The following is a 26,698-nucleotide window of genomic DNA, read 5'->3' on the forward strand; positions in this document are numbered from 1 at the left end:
GTACATTCAGTTGGGGCAGGTCCAAGCTCCTCCCTCTTGCACCAAGGCTGTGTAAGGTTTCCTACCATAGGCTTTGTGTTCCAAAAAGGCCGCTCATGCACCAGAAATGGATCTCAATTCCACTGCCTGGGGGGCCCTAAACAGTTCAAGCTAAAAACTATCTCACCTATCCAGAGAGTCTAGTCCAGTCCCATGGGGACTCCACAGCTAATGGTTAATGAGTTTCCACTAGTTTGGCTGGCCATCTCTGTATGCTTTCCCATCATCCTCTCAATGTCTCCTGCTCATAGAATCCCTACTCTCTCTCATTGATTGGACTTCTGGAGCTCGGCCTGGTGCCTGGCTGTGGATTTCTGTATCTGCTTCCATCAGTTACTGGATGAAGGCTCTATGATGCCAGTTAGGGTAATCACTAATCTGATTACTAGAATAGGCCAGTTCAGGCAATCTCTCCACTATTGACTGTGGTCTAAGGTGGGGTCAACCTTGTGGATTACTGGGAACTTCCCTAGCACTTTTCCCTATTATCATGTTGTCTTCCTTTATCATGGTATCTCTCTCCTTTCTCTCCTACTCTGTCGCTGTTTCCAACTTCCCTTATGTTCTCATTCTCTAGTGTGAGATTTCTCCATCTTCCTTTTTTTTTTTTTGGCCTTTAGTGCTATGAATTTTCCTCTTAGCACTGCTTTCATAGTGTCCCATAATTTTAGGTATGTTGTACCTTCATTTTTATTGAATTCTAGGAAATCTTTAATTTGTTTCTTTCTTTATTCCTTGACCTATTGATGATTCAGCTGGGTATTATTCATTTTCCATGAGATTTTAGGCTTTCTGTAATTTTTTTGTTGTTGTTGTTGAAATGTACCTTTAAGCCATGGTGGTCCAATAAAATACAGGAGGTTATTCCAAGTTTTTTGTATTTGTTGAGATTTGCTTAGTGACCAAGTATGTGGTCTGTTTTAGAGAATGTTCCATGGGGTGCTGAGAAGAAGTTATATTTGCTTATGTTCGGGTAGAATATTCTGTAGATATCTATTAAGTCCATTTGAGTCATAACATCAGATAAGTCCCTTGTTTCTCTGTTAAGTTTCATTCTGGCAGATCTGTCCAGTGATGAGAGTGGGGTGTTGAAGTCTCCCACTACTAGTGTGTGGGGTTTGATGTATGATTTAAGCTTTAGTAATGTATCTTTTACATATGTGTGTGTTCTTGTATTTGGGGCATAAATGTTCAGAATTGAGACTTCATCTTGGTGATTTTCCCTGTGATAAATATGTAATGTCCTTCCTGATCTCATTTGATTTATTTTAGTTTGAAGTCTATTTTGTTAGATATTGGGATAGCTATAGCTTGCTTCTTAAGTCCATTTGAATGGAAAGTTTTTTTCCAGCCTTTTACTCTGAGGTAGTGTCTGTCTCTGAACTTGAGGTGTGTTTCTTGTATGCAACAGAATGATGTATCCTCATTTTATATCCAATCTCTTAGCCTGTGCCTTTTGATAGGCAAATTGAGACCATTGATATTAAGGGATATTAATGTCTAATATTGTTATTTCCTGTTATCTTTTGGTGGTAGTGTTGTGTGTTTCCCTTCTTTGTATTTGATGGTGTGGGGTTATCTATTGCCTGTGTTTTTATGGGTGTATTTAACTTCCTTAGGTTGGATTTTTCCTTCTAGTGCTTTTGTAGGGCTAGATTTGTGGATAGGTATTGTTTTAATCTAGTTTTATCATGGAATATTTTGTTTACTCTGTCTATGGTGATTGAGAGTTTTGCTGGGTATAATAGTTTGGGTTGGCATCCATGGTCTCTTAGTGTCTGCATAACATCTGTCCTGAACCTTCTGGCTTTCAGAATCTTTTTTGAGAACAGGTTCTATTCTGATGCGTCTGTCTTCATATGTTACTTGGCCTTTTTCCTTTACAGCTCTTAACATTTTTTCTTCATATGTTTAATAGTTTGTTATTATGGCAAGGGGACTTTTTTTGATCCAGTCTATTTGGTGTTCTGTAAGCTTCTTGTATCTTCATAGCATTTCCTTCTTTAGGTTGGCAAAGTTTTCTACTGTGGTTTTGTTGAATATATTTTCTGTGCCTTTGAGTTGGTATTCTTCTCCTTCATCTATCCCTATTTTTATTAGATTTGGTCTTTTAATGGTTTCCCAAATTTCCTGGATGTTTTGTGTTATGACCTTGTTGGCTTTAATGTTTTCTTTAACTGACAAATCTATTTCCTCTACCATATCTTTACCACCAGAGATTCTCTCTTCCTCTCTTACATTCTGTTGGTTATGCCTAAACCTGTCGTTCCTGTTCATTTACTCAGATTTTTCACTTCCAGCATTCTCTGAATTTGCATCTTCTTTATTGTCTCTATTTCACTTTTCAAATTTTGAACTGTTTCCTTTGCCTCTTTGTTTTTTTCTTGGGTTTCTTTAAGGGATTCATTGATTTCCTCCAATTTATTATTTGTCTTTTCCTCGAATTCTTTAAGGGAATTTTTCATTTTGTCCCTAAAGGCTGCTATCATCTTCTTATTTAAGTTCAATATCTTCTGCTTCTTCTGTGTTGGGATGTTCAGGTCTTGCTGATGTAGACCACTAGTTTTTAATGGTGCCATATTGATCTTTATGTTGTTGACTGTATTTTTGCACTGGCATCTGCTCATCTCTTTCTCCACTCAGTGGTAGTGGTTTATGTGTCTGAGGGAGCCTCCCTTGGTCTGATCAATACTCTTGGTCCAATGGGAGCTCTTGGTTTTATTGGGGATCTTGTTCCAATTGGTGCTGATGGACTTTATGTTTCTGGGAGCAGCTCTTAGTGTGGTGGTCTGTCCCAGGGAGAAGCTGCAGTCTCAGAGCGTGGGTGGCTTTGGGAGGAGTGGAGCTTGTAGGTTACAGGTTGGTGGGGGATGCTGGTATTCCAACCTGTCTGCAGGAGATGTGTCTGCTGGCCTGAAACTGGGACTGCAATGGGTGATGGTGTGGGGGTGCAGGATTGTGTACCTGGGCACAAAGCCTAGAGGCTGGTATGTTTGGCTATGAGAACAAAGATTCACTCTTTGTCCAATCAGCTGGTGGGCTCTCCGGAATATACTTTCTGATGACAATCCTGCATCTTTCTCCTAGGAGGCTCATTGGTACGCCCGGCCAGTAAGGACCTAGGCCAACAGGTCCTAGGACCTCTGACCCTCTGGGTCAAGTCCATTACCGGACCCCCACCATTGGAGCTCATTTGCAGGAGGAGGAGACTTCACAAGTCTCTGAAGCTATCCCCCTATTTCTTGAGGTGAGTGGGATACTTGAATTATCATCTGCACCATGGCCCCCACCTCCGACTCATGCCTAGACAGCTCTAGGAGTCTGCAGTTGCAGATGCTGGAGGTGGATGCTAGAGACCCCACAGTCCTGGGAGGGGAGTGGAGAAGACTTGGAAGGAAGATGGGTCTGCAATCACAGACTCCAGTCATAGAATGAGTACTTCCTGTGCTAGGCAAGGGGAGAAGTCCTGGATGGACCAAGAGGAGTGGAAGTCAAGGATGAGGGCTAAAGATTATGTGCTTAAGGGGGTGGTGGCCTGAGATACCACCACTCAGGAGGCTCACATAACTTACTGTTTAGAGATGAGCCTGGGAAACCTAAGATGCCCCAGGCTGGCCAGGACCCTCGGCAGTGGAGGAGAAAGAGTGCTGAGGAGATGGCTTATTGGGTAAGATCTTGCCAGCCAGCAGAGGATCTGAGTTTGAGGCCCAACAATACAGGCAAAATTGAGGGAGTAGCATAGGTCATACTCAAGGGATTTCTGTGGCCATTGGGAGCAAGAGCTGATACAAAGAGTTCAGAAATTCATAGGGCTGCAGGCTGGGGGAGCACAATGGAGAAAAGGCACAGTTTCAAAAAGGTTGAAGGCTAGGACCACATCCTATGATGCCTGGTTCACTCCAAATACTTGCAAGAGACATGTTGAGCCTGCTCACAGGCCAGTGTGTGTGTGTGTGTCCAGTCTACAGGAGACAGAGAGGGAAGTGCAAACAATGACATGAAGCAGAGTAAGTGGACATTCTGAAGGAGAGCCTCTAATGGCACTTCATGGTTTTACAAAAACATGTCAGATGGCTCACTGTAGGGACTCACTGTCTCACCAAGGAGGACTTTCAACTGCTCTGTCAGCTGCCTCCAGCCTTGGGAGAGCCAGGATCACTGGCCTGAGTTATCACGTGGCTTTCAGGGGTGATGAGGGAACCGATGGCTTCCTGCATGCGAAACTGGCACTCAGCAAACTGACTCTATTTCCTATGAACCATGCACATGCCTTTATTAAACGTATTTGTATCACATGTATTTGTGAGTTGTACACCCAGCCACGGTATACCATCACACACGGGCATGGGTCTGAGGACAACTTGTGGGTGTCATTTCTCTCCTCCCATGTGGGTCCTGAGGATCTGGATAGTTCACTCTAGTCCTTGGACTGGCAGCATAGGCCTGTGTCCACTGAACCCCTCAACCAGCCCTAATTTACTCTCTTAATGACAGCCCCTCATCTTTGCTCTTAGGACACTCACCAGTGTGCCTGGCCAGTAGGGACCTACGAAGACAGGTCCCAGGACCACTGACCCTCTGGGTCAAGTCCACTTCTGGCCCTGCCCCACACCCATTGGTGCTCCCCTGCTGGAGAATTCTCCAAAGCCTCTGAAGTTATTCCACCTATTGCTTGAGGTGAGTTAGAATCAAGGCTTATCTTCTGTCCTGTAGCCTTGTAGACCCTGTCTGAGACACCAGCACGGCAGTAGGTGAAGGTGTAGGGTGTAGAATGTTAAAGACTAGAGACCCTGGTGGGACCTGAAGCATCCTTGGATGGATGTTGCACATATTTTCCCAAATCCCACCTAGAGAGGGGATTAACCACAAAGGCCCCTGGTTAGATCAAGTAGCCATAGGAGGAAAAGTGGCATGGAGTGTTGTGAGCATGTTACCCCAGTACTCAGGAGTCTCTCGAGGTATATTACATTGTTGCTGATCATTCTGGGAAAAATCAAATGGTCCAGGATATCCTGTACAGTCAAACAATGGTATGGAGAGTTCAGAGGAGATGATGTGATGCTTTCCCAGTGATAAGGAGCATGTGGACCTCTCTTTGGGTCCCAAGAACACATATAAGAGCTGAAGGCAAACACCTCAGGACTCCTATCATGGCTGTAGTAAGATGGTAGGCAGAGCTAGGCAACAAGCTTGAAGTTCCTGGACCAGCTAGCCAGCTCTGAGCAGAGGATGACTTGAGACCCTGCCCCCAGAAAGGGAGAAGTTGCAGACCAACACCTGAGCATCCAGTAGCCTCCACAGAGGCCACTGGCATGTATTGTGTACAGTGTCTCTCTATTTACTCTTCTCTCTCTCTTTTATATTACACTCATGCACACATATAAAGACTAAAATGAATCAGAAGGAGCAGAGAATCCCAGGGAGAGCCTTTAATGGCCTGTTGTCACTCAGGGGTCCAACGAATGACAGTGTTTCCAAGAATGTAATTAAAACCCAGATCCAGCTCCATCTAGCTGGAAGTCTCTAGAGTTAAAAGGCCTAAACTACCATTTGCTCTTTGTGTGGTACAGAGGGAGGCACCCCTATGGTTTCATGGCTTCATATACATGCCAGGAATGTGCCGTTCCAATACAGTATATTCCTTGATGTTAACATCCTCTCTTTTCTGTATTTGTGTGTGTGTGTGTGTGTGTGTGTGTGTGTGTGTGTGTGTGTGTGTGTGTGTTGATATGTGTTTATGTGCACACATGCATGTGTCCTTATTAGTATGGAATGGTGCACCTGGCCATGTAGAAGACAAGATATGGGTGTCACTTTCCATTTCCCAATTTGACTCCTGGATTTTGAATGTAGTGTTCAGGCTAGGCAGCAAACACCTTCAATTCACTGAACCATGGTGCTGGCCCCCAAGATCTTTGAAATATAAATGCCCCCTGTATTATAATGAACAGAGAATAGAAACAACACATAGATAGATTAATATCATGATTCAGACAAACATCTGCTGGAATATACTTACTTTTTTGTATATAATAGTTTTATTACAATAAAGTATTATTTAATTAACATTTCCTCTTTTTTCTATTATTCCCGTTCTTTTAAAAAAATTCTTCTCTGGTACAATATATTTTGATGGCAGCCTTTCTTCTCTCTTCTTCTACCATTCCCGTCCCCCACCTCCTCTCTTCCCCAGATCCACTGTTAATCCTTTGCCTTCAGAAAGGTCAGGTTTCCCAGGTATATCAACCTAAAATGTCATCTTAAGATGTAATAAGACCAGGCACAACTCCCCTAACAAGGCTGGGTGAGGCAAAGTAGGACCAGTAGGAGGAAAAGGGTCCCAAGAGCAAGTAAGAGTCAGAGATATCCACATTCCCATTGTTAGGAGTCCCACAAACAACCTACGCTAAACAACCAATTGCTTTCTACCATGCTATATTTCAATATAGCCTTGAAAATACTTTTGACTTTTAGATCTATATTCTGGAATTTTACTTTCATTCTGTTTCTTTCCATATTTTGTATATGATTCTTTCTGTAATAGAAATTGTATGCTTGTTCCTCTAATGAAGGTTTGTTTTACTTTTGTGGTTCTGAGTTCCTCAAAGATGATTTTTATATCTTTAGTTTTCATTTGTCATGTGAATTTACACTAATATTTTATTTTATTTTTCCTAATTATAAATGCCCACCTTTGGCCTTGGCTTGTTTCTTGCCAGATTTTTTCTTTTTTTATTATTAAAAATTTTCTATTCATTTTACATATCAACTACAGATGTCTCTCTCTCCTCCCTCCACCCACTCCAGGACCTCCCCCCTCAGCCCACCCATATTCCCACTTCCTCCAAGCCAAGGTCTTCCATGGGGACTCAGCAGATCCTGGTACATTCAGTTGGGGCAGGTCCAAGCTCCTCCCCCTTGCATCAAGGCTGTGTAAGGTTCCTACCATAGGCTTTGTGTTCCAAAAAGGCCACTCATGCACCAGGAATGGACCCCAATCCTACTGCCTGGGGGGCCCTAAACAATTCAAGCTAAAAACTATCTCACCTATCCAGAGAGTCTAGTCCAGTCCCATGGGGACTCCACAGCTAATGGTCCACAGTTTATGAGTTTCCACTAGTTTGGCTGGCCATCTCTGTATGCTTTCCCATCATACTCTCAATGTCTCTTGCTCATAGAATCCCTCCTCTCTCTCATTGATTGGAATTCTGGAGTTCGGCCTGGTGCCTGGCTGTGGATTTCTGTATCTGCTTCCATCAGTTACTGGATGAAGGCTCTATGATGCCAGTTAGGCTAATCACTAATCTGATTACCGGAATAGGCCAGTTCAGGCACTCTCTCCACTATTGACAGTGGTCTAAGGAGGGGTCATCCTTGTGGATTCCTGGGAACTTCCCTAGCACTTCTCCCTTGATAATAGTCATGGCGTCTTCCTTTATCATGGTATCTCTTTCCTTGCTCTCCTACTCTATCGCTGTTCAAACTTGAATCTCCCATTCCCTTATGTTCTCATCCCACACCCCTTGCCTGTCATTAACCCAACACCTTCAGTTTGCTCAAGGAGATCTCATCTATTTTCCTTCACTGGGCGATCTATGCTTCCCTCTTAGGGTCCTCCTTGTTAGCTAGCTTATCTGGGACTGTGGGTTGTAGTATGGTTATCCTTTGCTTTACATCTAGTATCCACTTATGAGTGAGTACATACCATGTTTGTCCTTCTGACTCAGGATTTTATTTTCTAGTTCCATCCATTTGCCTGTAAATTTTATGATACCAATGTGTTTTTGTTTTGTTTTGTTTTGTTTTGTTTTTTTACTGGTGAGAGTACTTCATTGTGTATATGTGCCACATTTTTTTTTTTTTTTTCGAGACAGGGTTTCTCTGTGTAGCTTTGCGCCTTTCCTGCGACTCACTTGGTAGTCCAGGCTGGCCTCGAACTCACAGAGATCCACCTGGCTCTGCCTCCCGAGTGCTGGGATTAAAGGCGTGCGCCACCACCGCCCAGCTCCACATTTTTTTTTTATCCATTCTTCAGTTGAGGGGCATCTAGGTTGTTTCCATGTTCTGGCTATTACAAATAATGCTGCTATGAACATAGTTGAGCATGTGTCCTTGTGGTATGATTGAGCATTCTTTGAGTATATGCCCAAGAGTGGTATAACTGGGTCTTGAGGAAGATTGATTCCCAATTTTCGGAAAATCAGGCATACTGATTTCCAAAGTGGCTGTATAAGTTTCCTGGTAGAATTTTTGAGGTCACTTAGGTATACTATCATATTGTCTGCAAATAGGGAAAGTTTGACTTCTCCCTTTCTATTCCTTTGATCTTGTTTTGTTATCTTATTGCTCTAGCTAGAACTTGAAGCATTATACTGAGTAAATACCAGGAGAGTGGAAAGCCTTGTTTGTTCCTGATTTTAATGGAATCGCTTTGAGTTTCTCTCCATTTAATTTGATATTGGCTGTGGGCTTGCTGTAAATTGCCTTTATGTTTAGGTTCCTTGTGTTCCTGATCTCTCTTAGACCTTTATCAAAAAGAGGTGTTGGATTTTGTCAAGGCTTCTTCAGCATCTAATGAGTAGATCATGGTTTTTTATTTTCTTTCAGTTTGTTTACATGGTGTATTACATTGACAGATTTTCGTATGTTGAATCATCCTTGCAACCCTGAAGTAAAGCCTACTTGGCCATGGTGGATAATTTTTTTATGTGTTGTTGGATGTGGTTTGCCAATATTTTATTGAGTATTTTTGCATCAATGGTCATGAGGGCGATTGGTCTGTAATTCTCTTTCTTTATTGCATCTTGTGTGGTTTGGGTATCAGGGTAACTGTAGCCTCATAAAAAGTTTGGTAATATTCCTTCTGTTTCTATTGTGTGGAACATTTGAAGAGTATTGGGATTAGCTCTTCTTTGAAAATCTGGTAAAATTCTGCACTGAAACCATCTGGTCCTGGGCTTTTTTTTTTTTTTTTTTGGTTGGGAGACATCTAATGACTGTTTCTATTTCCTTAGGGTTATTGGTCTATTTAAATAGTTTATCTGGCCAGGCAGTGGTGGCGCACGCCTTTAATCCCAGCACTCGGGAGGCAGAGCCAGGCGGATCTCTGTGAGTTTGAGGCCAGCCTGGGCTACCAAGTGAGCTCCAGGAAAGTTGCAAAGCTACGCAGAGAAACCCTGTCTCGAAAAAACAACAACAAAAAAATAGTTTATCTGGTCTTGATTTAACTTTGGTATGTAGTACCTATCCAGAAAATTGTCCTTTTCTTTCAGATTTTCCAATATTGTGGCGTACAGCATGACGTGATGATCCTCATTGTCTGTTGTAATTTCTCCCTGTTCATTTCTGATTTTTAATTTGGATGCTCTATCTCTACCTTTTTGTTAATTTGGATAAGAGCTTGTCTATCTTGTTGATTTTTTCTCAAAGAAACAACTCTTTGTTTCATTGATTCTTTGTATTGTTATCTTTGTTTCTATTTTATTGATATCAGCTCTCAATTTGATTATTTCTTGGCATCTATTCCTCCAAGGTGAGTTTGCTTCCTCTTGTTCTAGAGCATTCAGGTGTGCTGTTAAGTCGATAGTGTGAGATTTCTCCATCTTCTTTTTTTGGCCATTAGTGCTATGAATTTTCTTCTTAGCACCGCTTTCATAATTTCCCATAATTTCAGGTATGTTGTACCTTCATTTTCATTGGATTTTTGGAAATATTTAATTTCCTTCTTTCTTTATTCCATAACCCATTGATGATTCAGTTGTGCATTATTCGATTTCCAAGAGATTTTAGGCTTTCTGTAATTTTTTTTTGTTGTTGTTGTTGAAATGTACCTTTAAGCCATGGTGGTCCAAGAAAATACAGGAGGTTATTCTAATTTTTTTGTATCTCTTGAGATTTGCTTTGTGTCCAAGAATGTCGTCTATTTTACAGAATGTTCCATGGAGTGCTGAGAAGAAGGTATATTTGTTTATGTTCAGTTATAATATTCTGTAGATATCAAGCCGGGCAGTGGTGGCGCACGCCTTTAATCCCAGCACTCGGGAGGCAGAGCCAGGCGGATCTCTGTGAGTTTGAGGCCAGCCTGGGCTACCAAGTGAGTTCCAGGAAAGGCGCAAAGCTACACAGAGAAACCCTGTCTCGAAAAACAAAAAAAAAAAAAAAAATATTCTGTAGATATCTATTAAGTCCATTAGAGTCATAACATCAGTTAAGTTTCTTGTTTCTCTCTTAAGATTCATTCTGGCAGATCTGTCCAATGGTGAGAGTGCAGTGTTGAAGTCTCCCACTATTAGTGTGTGGGGTTTGAAGTATGATTTAAGCTTTAGTAATGTATCTTTTACATATGTGGGTGTCCTTGTATTTGGGACATAAATTTCAGAATTGAGACTTCATCTTGGTGATTTTCCCTGTGATAAATATGTAATGTTCTTCCCGATCTCATTTGATTTATTTTAGTTTGAAGTCTAGTTTGTTAGATATTAGAATAGCTATAGCTTGCTTCTTAAGTCCATTTGAATGGAAAGTTTTTTCCAGCCTTTTACTCTGAGGTAGTGTCTGTCTCTGAAGTTGAGGTGTGTTTCTTGTATGCAACAGAATGATGTATCCTCTTTTCATATCCACTCTGTTAGCCTGTGTTTTTTTATAGGCAAATTGAGGCCATTGGTACTAAGGGATATTAATGTCCAGTGATTGTTATTTCCTGTTATCTTTTGGTGGTAGTGTTGTGTGTTTCTCTTTTTTGTATTTGATGGTGTGGGGTTATCTATTGCCTGTGTTTTCATGGGTGTATCTAACTTCCTTAGGTTGGATTTTTCCTTCTAGTGCTTTATGTATGGCTGGATTTGTGGATAGGTATTATTTTAATCTGGTTTTATCATGGAATATTTTGTTTACTTTGTCTATGGTTATTGAGAGTTTTGCTGGATATAATAGTTTGGGTTGGCACCCGGGTCTCTTAGTGCCTGCATAACATCTGTCTTGAACCTTGTGGCTTTCAGAGTGTCCTTTGAGATCAGGTGCTATTCTGATGGGTCTGTCTTTATATGTTATACTTGGCCTTTTTCTTTTAAAGCTCTTAACATTTTTTCTTAATTCTGTATGTTTAGTAGCTTGTTATTATGGCATAGGGACTTTTTTTGTTTTGATCCAGTCTATTTGGTGTTCTGTAAGCTTCTTGTATCTTCATAGGCATTTCCTTCTTTAGGTTGGCAAAGTTTTCTTCTATGATTTTGTTGATTTTCTGTGCCTTTGAGTTGGAATTCTTCTTCTATATTTTTTTTCTTAGGTTTGGTCTTTTAATGTTTTACCAAATTTCCTGGATGGTTTATGTTATGACATTTTAGGCTTTAGTGTTTTCTTTGACTGACAAATCTATTTCCTCTATTATATCTTCACCACCAGAGATTCTCTCTTCCTCTCTTGCATTCTGTTGGTTATCCTTGCATCTGTAGTTCCTGTTCCTTTACTCAGATTTTTCACTTCCAGCATTCTCTGAGTTTGCATCTTCTTTATTGTCTCTATTTCAGTTTTCAAATATTGAAGTGTTTCCTTCACCAGTTTGTATTTTTTTTGGGGGGGGGGTTTCTTTAAGGGAATCATTGATTTCTTCCAATTCATTGTTTGTCTTTTCCTTGAATTTTTTTTTATTTCCTTGAATTTTTTAAGGGAATTTTTCTTTTTGTCTCTAAAGGCCACTATCATCTTCTTAATGTCATTTTTAAGGTCAATATCTTCTGCATCTCCTGTGTTGGGATGTTCAGGTCTTGCTGATGTAGAACCACTAGGTTCTAATGATGCCATATTGGTCTTTATATTGTTGACTATATTTTTGCAGTGGCATCTACTCATCTTTTCCTCCACTCAGTGGATGTGGTATCTTTGTCTGAGAGGGCCTCTCTTGGTCTGAACAATACTCTTGGTTCAATGGGAGCTCTTGGTTAATCGGGGATCTTGGTCCTATTGGTGCTGATGGACTCTATGTCTCTGGGAACAGCTTTTAGTCTGGTGGCCTCTATCCCAGGGAGCAGCTGCAGTCTCAGATGGTGGGTGGCTTTGGGAGGGGTGGGGCTTGTAGGTTACAGGGTCTGGTGGGGATGGTGGTATTCCAACCTGTCTGCAGGAGATGTGTCTGCTGGCCTGAAACTGGGACTGCAATGGGTGATGGCATGGGGGTGCGTGGTTCTTTTCCTAGGCCCTAAGCCTAGAGACAGGGATATTTGTCTATGAAAACAAAGACTCACCACTTAGTCCAATCAGCTGGTGGGTTCTCCGGAATATGCTTTCTTGATGACAGTCCTACATCTTTCTCCTAGGAGGCTCATTGGTACGCCCGGCCAGTAAGGACCTAGAACACCAGGTCCTAGGACCTCTGACCCTCTGGGTCAAGTCCATTACTGGACCCCCACCATTGGAGCTCACTTGCAGGAGGAGACTTTCACAAGTCTCTGAAGCTATCCCCCCTATTTCTTGAGGTGAGTGGAATACTTGAATTATCGTCTGAACCATGGCCCCCACCTCCGACTCATGCCTAGACAGCTCTAGGAGTCTGCAGTTGCAGATGCTGGAGGTGGATGTTAGAGACCTTACATTCCTGGGAGGGGACCGGAGAAGACTTGGAAGGAAGATGGTTCTACAGTCACAGACCCCAGTCATACAAGGAGTACTTCCTGTGCTAGCCACGGGGAGAAGTCTTGGATGGACCAAGAGGAGTGGAAGTCAAAGATGAGGGCCAAACATCATGTGCTTAAGGGGGTGGTGGCCTGAGATGCCACCACTCAGGAAGCTCACGATAATTTACTGTTTAGAGATGAGCCTGGGAAACATAAGATGTCCCAGGCTGGCCTGGACCTCGGCAGTGGAGGAGAAAGAGTGCTGAGGAGATGGCTTATTGGGTAAGACCTTGCCAGCCAGCAGAGGATCTGAGTTTGAGGCCCAACAATACAGGCAAAATTGAGGGAGTAGCATAGGTCATACTCAAGGGATTTCTGTGGCCACCTGGGAGGCAGAGCTGATACAAAGAGTCCAGAAATTCATAGGGCAGCAGGTTGGGGGAGCACAATAGAGAAAAGGCACTGTTTCAAAAAGGTGGAAGGCTGGGACCACATCCTATGATGCCTGGTTCCCTCCAAATACTTGCAAGAGACATGTTGAGCCTGCTCACAGGCCAGTGTGTGTGTGTCCAGTCTACAGGAGACAGAGAGGGAAGTGCAAACAGTGACATGAAGCAGAGTAAGTGGACATTCTGAAGGAGAGCCTCTGATGGCACTTCATGGTTTTATAAATCACGTTGGATGGCTCACTGTAGGGACTCACTGTCTCACCAAGGAGGACTTTCAACTGCTCTGTCAGCTGCCTCCAGCCTTGGGAGAGCCAGGATCACTGCCTGAGTTATCACATGGCTTTCGTTGCTGACAAGGGAGCCGATGCCTTCCTGCATGCGAGACTGGCACTCGGCCAACTGAATTTATTCCCTATTAACCATGCACATAACTTTATTAAACGTATTTGTATCACATGGATTGTGTGACTTGTACACCCAGCCACGGTATAGCATCACACACGGGCATGGGTCTGAGGACAACTTGTGGGTATCATTTCTCTCCTCCCATGTGGGTCCTGAGATCTGGATAGTTCACTCCAGTCCTTGGACTGGCACATAGGCCTGTGTCCACTGAACCCCTCAACCATCCTTAATTTACTCTCTTAATGACAGTCCCTCGTCTTTGCTCTTAGGACACTCGCCAGTGTGCCTGGCCAGTAGGGACCTACAACAACAGGTCCCAGGACCACTGACCCTCTGGGTCAAGTCCACTTCTGGCCTTGCCCCACACCCATTGGAGTTCCCCTGCTGGAGAATTCTCCAAAGCCTCTGAAGTTATTCCACCTATTGCTTGAGGTGAGTTAGAAACATGGCTTATCTTTGTCCTGTAGCCCCTGTCTGAGACACCAGCAGGGCACTAGGGTGAAGGTGTAGGAGGTAGAATGTTAAAGACCTTAACAGCCCCTGGTGGCACCTGAAGCATCCTTGGATGGATGTTGCACATATTTTCCCATATCCCACCTAGTGAGGGGATTAACCACGAGATTAAGTGGCCAAAAGAGGAAAAGTAGCACAGAGTGGTATGAGCATGTAATCCCAGTACTGAAGAGGCTCTCGAGGTGTATTATGAATTTTCTGATCATTTTGGGAAAGATAGAATGGTCCAGGATACCGTGTACATTCAAAACTGTGGTATGGAGAGTTCAGAGATGATGTGATGCTTTCCCAGTGATAAGGAGCATGTGGACCTCTCTTTGGGTCCCAAGAACACATATCAGAGCTGAAGGCAAACACCTCAGGACTCCTATCATGGCTGTAGTAAGATGGTAGGCAGAGCTAGGCAACAAGCTTGAAGTTCCTGGACCAGCTAGCCAGCTCTGGCAAGAGGATGACTTGAGACCCTGCCCCCAGAAAGGGAGAAGTTGCAGACCAACACCTGAGCATCCAGTAGCCTCCACAGAGGCCACTGGCATGTATTGTGTACAGTGTCTCTCTATTTACTCTTCTATCTCTTTTATATTACACTCATTCACACCTTAAAGACTAAAATAAATGAGAAGGAGCAGAGATTCCCAGGGAGAGCCTTTAATGGCCTGTTGTCACTCAGGGGTCCAAGGAATTACAGTGTCTTCAAGAATGTAATTAAAACTCGAATCCAGCTTTGTCTAGCTGGAAGTCTCTAGAGATAAAAGGTCTAAACTACCATTTGCTCTTTGTGTGGTACAGAGGAGGGCACCTCTATAGTTTCATGGCTTCATATATATGCCAGGAATATGCCATTCCAATCCCGTATATTTCTTGCTGTTAACATCCTCTCTTATCTTTGTGTGTGTGTGTGTGTGTGTGTGTGTGTGTGTGTGTGTGTGTGTGTGTGTGTGTTGGTGTTGGTATATGTTTATGTGCACACGAGCATGTGCCTTGATTAGCATGGGATGGGGCACTTGGCCATGTCAGAAGACAAGATGTGGGTGTCAGTTTCCATCTCTCAATTTTACTCCTGGGTTTTGAATGTAGTGTTCAGGATTGGCAGCAAAACATCATATTGCTGGCCCCTAAGATCTTTTGAAATATATATGGCATCTTTATTATAATGAACACAGGAATAGAAACATCACATAGATAGATTAATATCATGACTCAGACAAACACTTGCTGGGATATACTTTTTTTTTCATAGTTTTATTACAATAAAGTATTATTTCATTAACATTTCCTCTTTTTTCTATTATTCCCATTCTTTAAAAAAATTATTCTCTGGTACTATATATTTTGTTGGCAGTCTTTCTATTCTCCCCTCCTTCCATTTTCCCCTCCCACCTCCTGTCTTCCCCAGATCCACTGTTCCTCCTTTGCCTTCAGAAAAGTACAGGATTCCTAGGATATCAACCTAAAATGTCATCTTAAGATATAATAAGGCCAGGCACAAACGCCCATATCAAGGCAGGGTGAAAAAAAAGTAGGACCAGTAGGAGCAAAAGGGTCCCAAGAGCAAGTAAGAGTCAGAGATATCCACATTCCCATTGTTAGGAGTCCCACAAACAACCTACGCTAAACAACCAATTGCTTTCTACCATGCTATATTTCAATATAGCCTTGAAAATACTTTTGAGTTTTAGATCTATATTCTGGAATTTTACTTTCACTCTGTTTCTTTCCATATTTTGTATATGATTCTTTCTGTAATAGAAATTGTATGCTTGTTCCTCTAATGAAGGTTTGTTTTACTTTTGTGGTTCTGAGTTTCTCAAAGATGATTATTATGTCTTTAGTTTTCATTTGTCATGTGAATTTACACATTTGATCTCCTTTTGTTGTCTTATTGCTCTAGCTAGAACTTCAAATATTATGTTGAATAAATATGAGGAGAGTGGACAGCCTTGTCTTGTTCCTAATTTAACTGGAATTGCTTTGAGTTTCTCTCCATTTAATTTGATATTGGCTGTGGGCTTGCTGTAAATTGCCTTTATGTTTAGGTTCCTTGTGTTCCTGATCTCTCTAGGACCTTTATCATGAAGGGGTGTTGGATTTTGTTAAAGGCTTCTTCAGCATCTAATGAGAAGATCATGTGTTTTTTCTTTCAGTTTTTTTCTATAGTGTATTACATTGACAGATTTTCATATGTTGAATCATCCTTGCATCCCTGAGATGAAGCCTACTTGGTCATGGTGGATAATTTTTGTGTTCTTGGTTTTGGTTTCCCAATGTTTCATTGAGTATTTTTGCATCAATGTTCATGAGGGCGATTGATCTGTAATTCTCTTTCTTTATTGCATCTTTGTGTGGTTTGGGTATCACCGTTATTGTACCTCATAGAAGGAGTTTGGTAATATTCCTTCTGTTTCTATTGTGTGGAACAAATTGAAGAGTACTGGTATTACCACTTCTTTGAAAATCTGGCATAATTCTGCACTGAAATCATCTGGTCCTGGGTTTTTTTGGTTGGGAGACATTTAATGACTGTTTCTATTTCCTTAGAGGTCATTAGTCTATTTAGTTTATCTGGTCTTGATTTAAATTTGGTATGTGGTACCTATCCAGAAAAATGGCCATTTCTTTAAGATTTTCCAATTTTGTTGAGTACAGCATGACCTGATGATTCTCTGTATGTCCTAATTGTCTGTTGTTATGTCTCCCTATTCATTTCTGATTTGTTAATTTGGATGTTCTATCTCTGCCTTTTTGTTAATTTGGATAAGACTTGTCTATCTTGTTGATAGACATCTCTTTGTTACTATTTTATTGATTTCAGCCCTCGATTTGATTATTTCTTGGCATCTATTCCTCCAGGGTGAGTTTGCTTCTTTTTGTTCTACAGCTTTCTAGGTGTGCTGTTAAGTAGCTAGTGTGAGATTTCTCCATCTTCATTTTTTTTTTTGGCCTTTAGTGCTCTGAATTTTCCTCTTAGCACTGCTTTTATAGTGTCCAATAATTTTAGGTATGTTGTACCTTCATTTTCATTGAATTCTAGGAAATCTTTAATTTCTTTTTTTCTTTATTCCTTGACCCATTGATGATTCAGTTAGGCATTATTCAGCCATAGTGGTTCAATAAAATATAGATCATTCCAATTTTTTTGTATCTGTTGAAATTTGCTTTGTGACCAAGAATGTGGTCAATTTTAGAGATGTTCCATGGGGTACTGTGAAGAAGGTGTATTTGTTTATGTTCGGGTGGAATATTCTGTAGATATCTATTAAGTCCATTTGAGTCATAACATCAGTTAAGTCCCTAGTTTCTCTGTTAAGTTTCATTCTGGCAGATCTGTCCAGTGGTGAAAGTGGGGTGTTGAAGTCTCCCACTACTATTTTGTGGGTTTTGATGTGTTATTTAAGCTTCAGTAATGTTTCTTTTACATATGTGGGTGTCCTTGTATTTGGGGCATAAATGTTCAGAATTGAGACTTCATCTTGGTGATTTCCCCTGTGATAAGTATATAATGTCCTTCCCAATCCCTTTGATTTATTTTAGTTGGAAGTCTATTTTGTTAATATTAGGATAGCTATAGCTTGCTCCTTAAGTCCATTTGATTGGAAAGCCTTTTACTCTGAGGTAGTGTCTGTGTCTAAAGTTGAGGTGTGTCTGTATTTAGCAGAATGATGTATCCTGTTTTCATATCCATTCTGTTAGCCTGTGTCTTTTTATAGGCAAATTGAGACCACTGATATTAAGGGATATTAATGACCAGTGATTGTTAATTCCTGTTACTTTTGGTAGTAGTGTTGTGTGTTTCCCTTCTTTGGTATTTGATGGTATGAGGGTTTATCTATTACCTGTGTTTTCATGGGTGTATCTAACTTCCTTAACTTTGATTTTTCCTTCTAGTGCTTTCTGTAGGGCTGGATTTGTGGATAGGTATTGTTTTAATCTGGTTTATCATGGAATATTTTGTTTACTCTGTCTATGGTGATTGAGAGTTTTGCTGGGTATAATAGTTTGGGTTGGTACCCATTGTCTTTTAGAGTTTGCATAACATTTGTCTTGGACCTTCTGGCTTTCAGAGTGTCCTTTGAGAACAGGTGCTATTCTGATGGGTCTGTCTTTATATGTTACTTGGCCTTTTCCCTTTATAGATCTTAACATTTTTTCTTTATTGTATATGTTTAGTAGTTTGTTATTATATGGCAAGGGGGCTTTTTTTGATCCAGTCTATTTGGTGTTCTGTAAGCTTCTTGTATCTTCATAGGCATTTCCTTCTTTAGGTTGGGAGAGTTTTCTTCCATGATTTTGTTGAATATAATTTTTGTGCCTTTGAGTTGGAATTCTTCTTCTTCTCTCCCTATTTTTCTTAGGTTTGGTCTTTTAATGGTTTCCCAAATTTCCTGGATGTTTTGTGTTGTAACTTTTATGGCTTTAGTGTTTTCTTTGACTGACAAATTTATTTCCTCTATTATATCTTCACCACCAGAGATTCTCACTTCATCACTTGCATTCTATTGGTTATGTTTACACCTGTAGTTCCTGTTCATTTATTCAGATTTTCCATTTCCAGCCTTCCCTCAGTTTGCATCTTCTTTGTTGTCTCTATTTTAGTTTTCAAATATTAAAGAATTTTTTCACCTGTTTGCTTTTTTCTTGGCTTTCTTTAATTGTTTCATTGTTTTCTTCCAATTTTTTTTTTTTTTTTTTTTTTTTTTGGTTTTTCGAGACAGGGTTTCTCTGTGTAGCTTTGCGCCTTTCCTGGGACTCACTTGGTAGTCCAGGCTGGCCTCGAACTCACAGAGATCCGCCTGCCTCTGCCTCCCGAGTGCTGGGATTAAAGGCGTGCGCCACCACCGCCCGGCCCAATTTTTTATTCTTTTCCTTGAATTCATTAAGGGAATTTTTCATTTCGTCTTAAAGGACTCTATCATCTTCTTATTGTCATTTTTAAGGTCAATTTATTCTGCTTCTTCTGTGTTGGGATGTTCAGGTCTTGCTGATGTAGAACCACTAGGTTCTAATAGTGCCATATTGGTCTTTATGTTGTTGACTGTATTTTTGCACTGGCATCTACTCATCTTTTCCTCCACTCAGTGGTATCTGTGTCTGAGGGATCCTCTCTTAGTCTGATCAATAAACTTGGTCCAAAGTGAGCTCTTGGTTTAATTGGGGATCTTGGTCCCATTGGTGCTGATGAACTCTATGTCACTGGGAGCAACTCTTAGTCTAATCAGCAGTGCTGCTTGGCTCTGTCCCAGGGAGCAGCTGCAGTCTCATAGGGTGGGTGGCTTTGGGAGGGGTGGAGCTTGTAGGTTACAGGGTCTGGTAGGAGATGGTGGTATTCCAACCTGTCTGCATGAGTTGAGTCTGTTGGCCTGAAACTTGGACTCCAATAGGTAATGGTGTGGGGGTGCAGGGTTGTGCCCCCGGGCCCAAAGCCTAGAGGCTGGCATGTTTGTCTATGAGAACAAAGACTCACCACTTAGTCCAATCAACTGGTGGGCTCTCCAGAATATACTTTCTTTTTTTTTTTTTTTATTTTTTTTGGTTTTTTCGAGACAGGGTTTCTCTGTGTAGCTTTGCGCCTTTCCTGGAACTCACTTGGTAGACCAGGCTGGCCTCGAACTCACAGAGATCCGCCTGGCTCTGCCTCCCGAGTGCTGGGATTAAAGGCGTGCGCCACCACCGCCCGGCCAGAATATACTTTCTTGATGACAATCCTACATCTTTCTTCTAGGAGGCAGATCGGTGTGCCAAGCCAGTAAGGACCTAGGCCATCAGGTCCTAGGACCCCTGACCCTCTGGGTCAAGTCCATTACCGGACCCCCACCATTGGAGCTCATTTGCAGAAGGAGGAGACTTGACTAGTCTCTGAGCTATCCCCCCTATTTCTTGAGGTAAATTGGATACTTGAATTATCATCTGTACCATGGCCCCCACCTTAGACTCATGCCTAGCTAGCTCTAGGGGTCTGCAGTTGCAGATGCTGGAGGTGGATGGTAGAGACCTTACAACCCTGGGAGGGGACCGGAGAAGACTTGGAAGGAAGATGGTTCTACAGTCACAGACCCCAGTCATACAAGGAGTGCTTCCTGTGCTAGGCACGGGGAGAAGACTTGGGATGGATCAAGAGGAGTGGAAGTCAAGGATAAGGGTCAAAGATCATGTGCTTAAGGGGGTGGTGGCCTGAGATGCCACCACTCAGGAGGCTCATGTAATTTACTGTTTAGAGATGAGCCTGGGAAACATAAGATGTCCCAGGCTGGCCTGGACCTCGGCAGTGGAGGAGAAGGACTGCTGAGGAGATGGCTTATTGGGTAAGACCCTGCCAGCCAGCAGAGGATCTGAGCTTGAGGCCCAACAATACAGGCAAAATTGAGGGATTAGCATAGGTCATACTCAAGGGCTTTCTGTGGGCACCTGGGAGGCAGAGGTGATACAAAGAGTCCAGAAATTCATAGGGCAGCAGGCTGGGGGAGCACAATGGAGAAAAGGCACTGTTTCAAAAAGGTGGAAGGCTAGGACCACATCCTGTGATGCCTGGTTCCCTCCAAATACTTGCAAGAGACATGTTGAGCCTGCTCACAGGCCAGTGTGTGTGTGTCCAGTCTACAGGAGACACAGAGGGAAGTGCAAACAATGACATGAAGCAGAGTAAGTGGACATTCTGAAGGAGAGCCTCTAATGGCACTTCATGGTTTTACAAAAACATGTCAGATGGCTCACTGTAGGGACTCACTGTCTCACCAAGGAGGACTTTCAATTGCTGTCAGCTGCCTCCAGCCTTGGGAGAGCCAGGATCACTGGCCTGAGTTATCACATGGCTTTAGTTGCTGACGAGGGAACCTATGACTTCCTGCATGCGAGACTGGCACTCAGCCAACTGAATCTATTCCCTATTAACCATGTGCATGCCTTTATTAAAAGTATTTGTATCACATGGATTGTGTGACTTGTACACCCAGCCACAGTATACCATCACACACGGGCATGGGTCTGAGGACAACTTGTGGGTGTCATCTCTCCTCCCATGTGGGTCCTGATGATCTGGATAGTTCACTCCAGGCCCTGGACTGGCAGCAAAAGCCTGTGTCCACTGAATCTCTCAACCTGCCCTAATTTACTGTCCTACTGACAGTCTCCCTTCTTTGCTCTTAGGACACTCGCCAGTGTGCCTGGCCAGTAGGGACCTACGAAGACAGGTCCCAGGACCACTGACCCTCTGGGTCAAGTCCACTTCTGGCCCTGCCCCACACCCATTGGAGCTCCCCTGCTGGAGAATTCTCCAAAGCCTCTAAAGTTATTCCACCTATTGCTTGAGGTGAGTTAGAAACATGGCTTATCTTCTGTCCTGTAGCCTTGTTGCCCTTTTCTGAGACACATGCAGGGTACTAGGGTGAAGGTGTAGGGTGTAGAATGTTAAAGACCTTAATAGCCCCTGGTGGGACCTGAAGCATCCTTGGATGGATGTTGCACATATATTCCCATATCCCACCTAGAGAGGAGATTAAGCATGTGAGGCACTGGTTAGATCAAGCTGCCAAAGATGAAAAAGTAGCATGGAGTGGTGTGAGCATGTAACCCCAGTACTCAGGAGACTCTTGAGTTATATTACGTAGTTGCTGATCATTCTGGGAAAGATGGAATGGTCCAGGATACCCTGTACATTCAAACCAGTGGTATGGAGAATTCAGAGATGATGTGATGCTTTCCCAGTGATAAGGAGCATGTGGACCTGTCTTTGGTTTCCAAGAACACATATAAGAGCTGAAGGCAAACACCTCAGGACTCCTATCATGGCTGTAGTAAGATGGTAGGCAGAGCTAGGCAACAAGCTTGAAGTTCCTGGACCAGCTAGCCAGCTCTGGCAAGAGGATGACTTGAGACCCTGCCCCCAGAAAGGGAGAAGTTGCAGACCAACACCTGAGCATCCAGTAGCCTCCACAAGGGCCACCGGCATGTATTGTGTACAGTGTCTCTCTATTTACTCTTCTCTCTCTCCTTTATCTTACCCTCATGCACACATATAAAGACTAAAATGAATGAGAAGGAGCAGAGAATCCCAGGGAGAGCCTTTAATGTCCTGTTGTCACTCAGGTCCAAGGAATTACAGTGTCTTCAAGAATGTAATAAAAACCCATATCTAGCTCTGTCTAGCTGGAAGTCTCTAGAGTTAAAAGGCCTAAACTACCATTTGCTCTTTGTGTGGTACAGAGGAAGGCACCCCTATGGTTTCATGGCTTCATACATATGCCTGGAATGAGCCATTCCAATCCAGTCTATTTCTTGATGTTAACATCCTCTCTTACCTTTATTTGTGTGTGTGTGTGTGTGTGTGTGTGTGTGTGTGTGTGTGTGTGTATGTGTCTTTGTGTGTGTGTGTGTTGGTGTTGGTACGTGTTTATGTGCACACATGCATGTGTCCTGATTAGCATGGAATGGTGCACCTGGCCATGTAGAAGACAAGATATGGGTGTCACTTTCCATCTCCCAATTTTAATCCTTGATTTTGAACGTAGTGTTCAGGCTTGTCAGCAAACATCTTCAATCCACTGTGCCATATTGCTGGCCCCCAAGATGTTTTGAAATATATATTGCCCGTGTATTATAATGAACACAAGAATAGAAACATCACATAGATATATTAATATCATGACTCAGACAGACACTTGCCGGAATATATTTTCTTTTTTTGCATATAATAGTTTTATTACAATAAAGTAGCATTTCATTAACATTTTCTTTTTTTTCTATTATTTGCGTTCTTCTAAAAGAATTCTTCTCTAGTACTATGTATTTTGATGGCAGCCTTTCTTCTCTCCTGTTCTCCCATTACCGTGCCCGACCTTCTCTTCCCCAGATCCACTGTTCCTCCTTTTCCTTCAGAAAAGTACAGGTTTCCCAGGATATCAACCTAAAATGTCATCTTAAGATGTAATAAGACCAGGCACAAACTCCCATATCGAGGCTGGGTGAGGCAAAGTAGGACCAGTAGGAGGAAAAGGGTCCCAAGAGCAAGTAAGAGTCAGAGATACCCACATTCCCACTGTTAGGAGTCCCACAAACAACCTACGCTAAACAACCAATAACTTTCTACCATGCTATATTTCAATATAGCCTTGAAAATACTTTTGACTTTTAGATCTATATTCTGGAATTTTACTCTCATTCTGTTTCTTTCCATATTTTGTATATGATTCTATTTTCTGTAATATAAATGGTATGCTTGTTATTCTAATGAAGGTTTGTTTTACTATTATGGTTCTGAGTTTCTCAAAGATCATTTTTATATCTTTAGTTTTCATTTGTCATGTGAATTTACACTTATTTTTCATTTTATTTTTCTTAATTATAAATGGCCAGCTTTGGCTTGGCTTGTTTCTTGCCAGATTTTTCTTTTTTTTATTAAGAAAATTTCTATTCTTTGTACATACCAACCTCACATCCCCCTCTCCTCCCTCCTCCCACCCCAGTGCTTTCCCTCTCAACCCACCCCCCATTCCCACTTCCTCCAAGGCAAGGTCTCCCATGGGGACTCAGCAGATCCTGATACATTCAGTTGAGGCAGGTCCAAGCTCCTCCCTCTGGCGCCAAGGCTGTGTAAGGTGTCCTACCACAGACTCTGTGCTCCAAAAAGCCCACTCATGCACCAAGAATGGACCCCATTTCCGCTGCATGGAGGGCCCTAAACAGTTCAAGCTAAAAACTATCTCACCTATCCAGAGAGTCTAGTCCAGTCCCATGATGTTCAACAACTAATGGTCCACAGTTTATGAGTTTCCACTAGTTTGGGTGGCCATCTTTGTATGCTTTCCCATCATACTCTCAATGTCTCTTGCTCATAGAATCTACACTCTCTGTCATTGAGTGGGCTTCTGGAAATGGGCCTGGTGCCTGGCTGTGGATTTCTGCATATGCTTCCATCAGTTACTGGATGAAGGCTCTATGATGCCAATTAGGGTAATCACTAATCTGATTACCAGAATAAGCCACTTCAGGCAATCTCTCCACTATTTCCAGTAGTCTAAGGTGGGGTCATCCTTGTGGATTACTAGGAACTTCCCTGGCACTTTTCCCTATTACCATGGTGTCTTCCTTTATCATGATATCTCTCTCCAATCTCTCCCACTCTGTCGATGTTTCCAACTTGAACCTCCCATTCCCTTATGTTCTCATGCCACATCCCTTGCCTGTCGTTAACCAAACACCCCCAGTTTGCTCATGGAAATCTCATCTATTTCTTTTTCACTGTGCCATCTATGCTTCCCTCTTAGGGTCCTCCTTGTTAGCTCTTTTCTCTGGGGTTGTGGGTTGTAGTCTGGTTATCATTTGCTTTACATCTAGGATCCACTTATGAGTGAGTACATACCATGTTTGTCCTTCTCACTCAGGATGATATTTTCTAGTTCCATCCATTTGCCTGTAAATTTATGATACCAATGTTTTGTTTTGTTTTTTTTTTATTGCTGAGAGTACTTCATTGTGTATATGTGCCACATTTTCTTTATGCATTCTTCAGTGGAGGAGCATATATGTATTTTCCATGTTCTGGCTATTACAAATAATGCTGCTATGAACATAGTTGAGCATGTGTCCTTATTGTATGATTGAGTGATATAACTGGGTCTTGAGGTAGATTGATTCCCTATTTTCAGAAAAACAGCCATACTGATTTCCAAAGTGGCTGTATAAGTTTCTTGGTAAAATTGTTGAGATCACTTAGGTATACTATCATATTGTCTGCAAATAGAGAAAGTTTGACTTCTGCCTTTCTAATTCCTATCCCTTTGATCTTTGATTTTGTTGTCTTATTGCTCTAGCTAGAACTTGAAGCATTTTATTGAGTAAATACCAGGAGAGTGGAAAGCCTTGTCTTGTTCCTGATTTTAATGGAATTGCTTTTAGTGGAATGGAGGAATTTCTCTCCATTTAATTTGATATTGGCTGTGAGCTTGCTGTATATTGTATTTATGTTTAGATTCCTTGTGTTCCTCATCTCTCTAAGACCTTTATCATGAAGGGGTGTTGTATTTTGTCAAGGGCTTCTTCAGCATCTAATGAGAAGATCATGTGTTTTTTTTTTTTCAGTTTGTTTCTATGGTGTATTACATTGACATATTTTTGTATGTTGAATTATCCTTGCATCCCTGAGATGAGGCCTACTTGGCCATGGTGGATAATTTTTTTTATGTGTTCTTCAATGTGGTTTGCCAATATTTTATTGAATATTTTTGCATCAATGTTCATGAGGGCAATTGGTCTGTAATTCACTTTCTTTATTGCATCTTTGTGTGTTTTGGGTATCAGAGTAACTGTAGCCTCATAAAAAGTTGGTAATATTCCTTCTGATTGTATTGTGTGGAACAATTTGGAGAGTATTGGGATTAGCTCTTCTTTGAAAATGTGGTAGAATTCTGCACTGAAACCATCTGGTCCTGGGCTTTTTTTTTTTTTTTTTTTTTTTTTTTTTTTTTTTTTTTTTTGGTTGGGAGACATTTAATGACTGTTTCAATTTCCTTAGGGGTTATTGGTCTATTTAAATAGTTTATCTGGTCTTGGCTTAACTTTGCTATGTGGTACCTATCCAGAAAATTATCCATTTCTTTAAGATTTTCCAATATTGTGGCGTACAGCATGACCTGATGATTCTCTGTATGTCCTCATTGTCTGTTGTTATGTCTCCCTTTTCATTTCTGATTTTTTAATTTGGATGCTCTGTCTCTGCCTTTTGGTTCATTTGGATAAGAGCTTGTCTATCTTGTTGATTTTTTTCTCAAAGAACCAACTCTTTGTTTCATTGATTCTTTGTATTGTTATCTTTGTTTCTATTTTACTGATTTCAGCCCTCGATTTGATTATTTCTTGGCATCTATTCCTCCAGGGTGAGTTTGCTTCCTCTTGTTCTAGAGCTTTCAGGTGTGCTGTTAAATAGCTTGTGTGAGATTTCTCCATCTTCCTTTTTTTTTCTGGCCTTTAGTGCTATGAATTTTCCTCTTAGCACTGCTTTCATAGTGTCCCATAATTTTAGGTATGTTGTACCTTCATTTTCATTGAATTCTAGGAAATCTTTAATTTCTTTCTTTCTTTATTCCTTGACCTATTGATGATTCAGTAGGGCATTATTCATTTTCCATGAGATTTTAGGCTTTCTGTAATTTTTTGTTGTTGTTGTTGAAATGTACCTTTAAGCCATGGTGGTCCAATAAAATACAGGAGGTTATTCCAATTTTTCTGTATTTGTTGAGATTTGCTTAGTGACCAAGAATGTGGTCTGTTTTAGAGAATGTTCCATGGGCTGCTGAGAAGAAGGTATATTTGTTTATGTTTGGGTAGAATATTCTGTAGATATCTATTAAGTCCATTTGAGTCATAACATCAGATAAGTCCCTTGTTTCTCTGTTAAGTTTCATTCTGGCAGATCTGTCCAGTGGTGAGAGTGGGGTGTTGAAGTCTCCCACTACTAGTGTGTGGGGTTTGATGTATGATTTAAGCTTTAGTAATGTATCTTTTACATATGTGTGTGTTCTTGTATTTGGGGCATAAATGTTCAGAATTGAGACTTCATCTTGGTGATTTTCCCTGTGATAAATATGTAATGTCCTTCCTGATCTCATTTGATTTATTTTAGTTTGAAGTCTATTTTGTTAGATATTAGGATAGCTATAGCTTGCTTCTTAAGTCCATTAGAATGGAAAGTTTTTT

At 41.5% G+C, this 26,698-nt stretch overlaps 1 protein-coding gene across 1 annotated transcript in view; it reads left to right on the forward strand.

The window, feature by feature from the left end:
* The window catches only part of Usp42 (ubiquitin specific peptidase 42), a 120,935-nt gene that overhangs the window by 49,174 nt on the left and 45,063 nt on the right, over positions 1–26,698 (forward strand). Inside the window, exons 9-14 of the mRNA XM_076561329.1 lie at positions 2,994–3,286; positions 4,554–4,716; positions 12,351–12,509; positions 13,771–13,933; positions 19,734–19,893; positions 21,155–21,317. The gene's annotated coding sequence lies outside the window, so the exon portion shown is untranslated. The remainder of the gene's footprint in view (positions 1–2,993; positions 3,287–4,553; positions 4,717–12,350; positions 12,510–13,770; positions 13,934–19,733; positions 19,894–21,154; positions 21,318–26,698) is intronic.

The sequence above is a fragment of the Peromyscus maniculatus genome, chromosome 23 (assembly GCF_049852395.1).
Source record: "Peromyscus maniculatus bairdii isolate BWxNUB_F1_BW_parent chromosome 23, HU_Pman_BW_mat_3.1, whole genome shotgun sequence".
NCBI classification, from domain to species: Eukaryota; Metazoa; Chordata; class Mammalia; order Rodentia; family Cricetidae; genus Peromyscus; species Peromyscus maniculatus.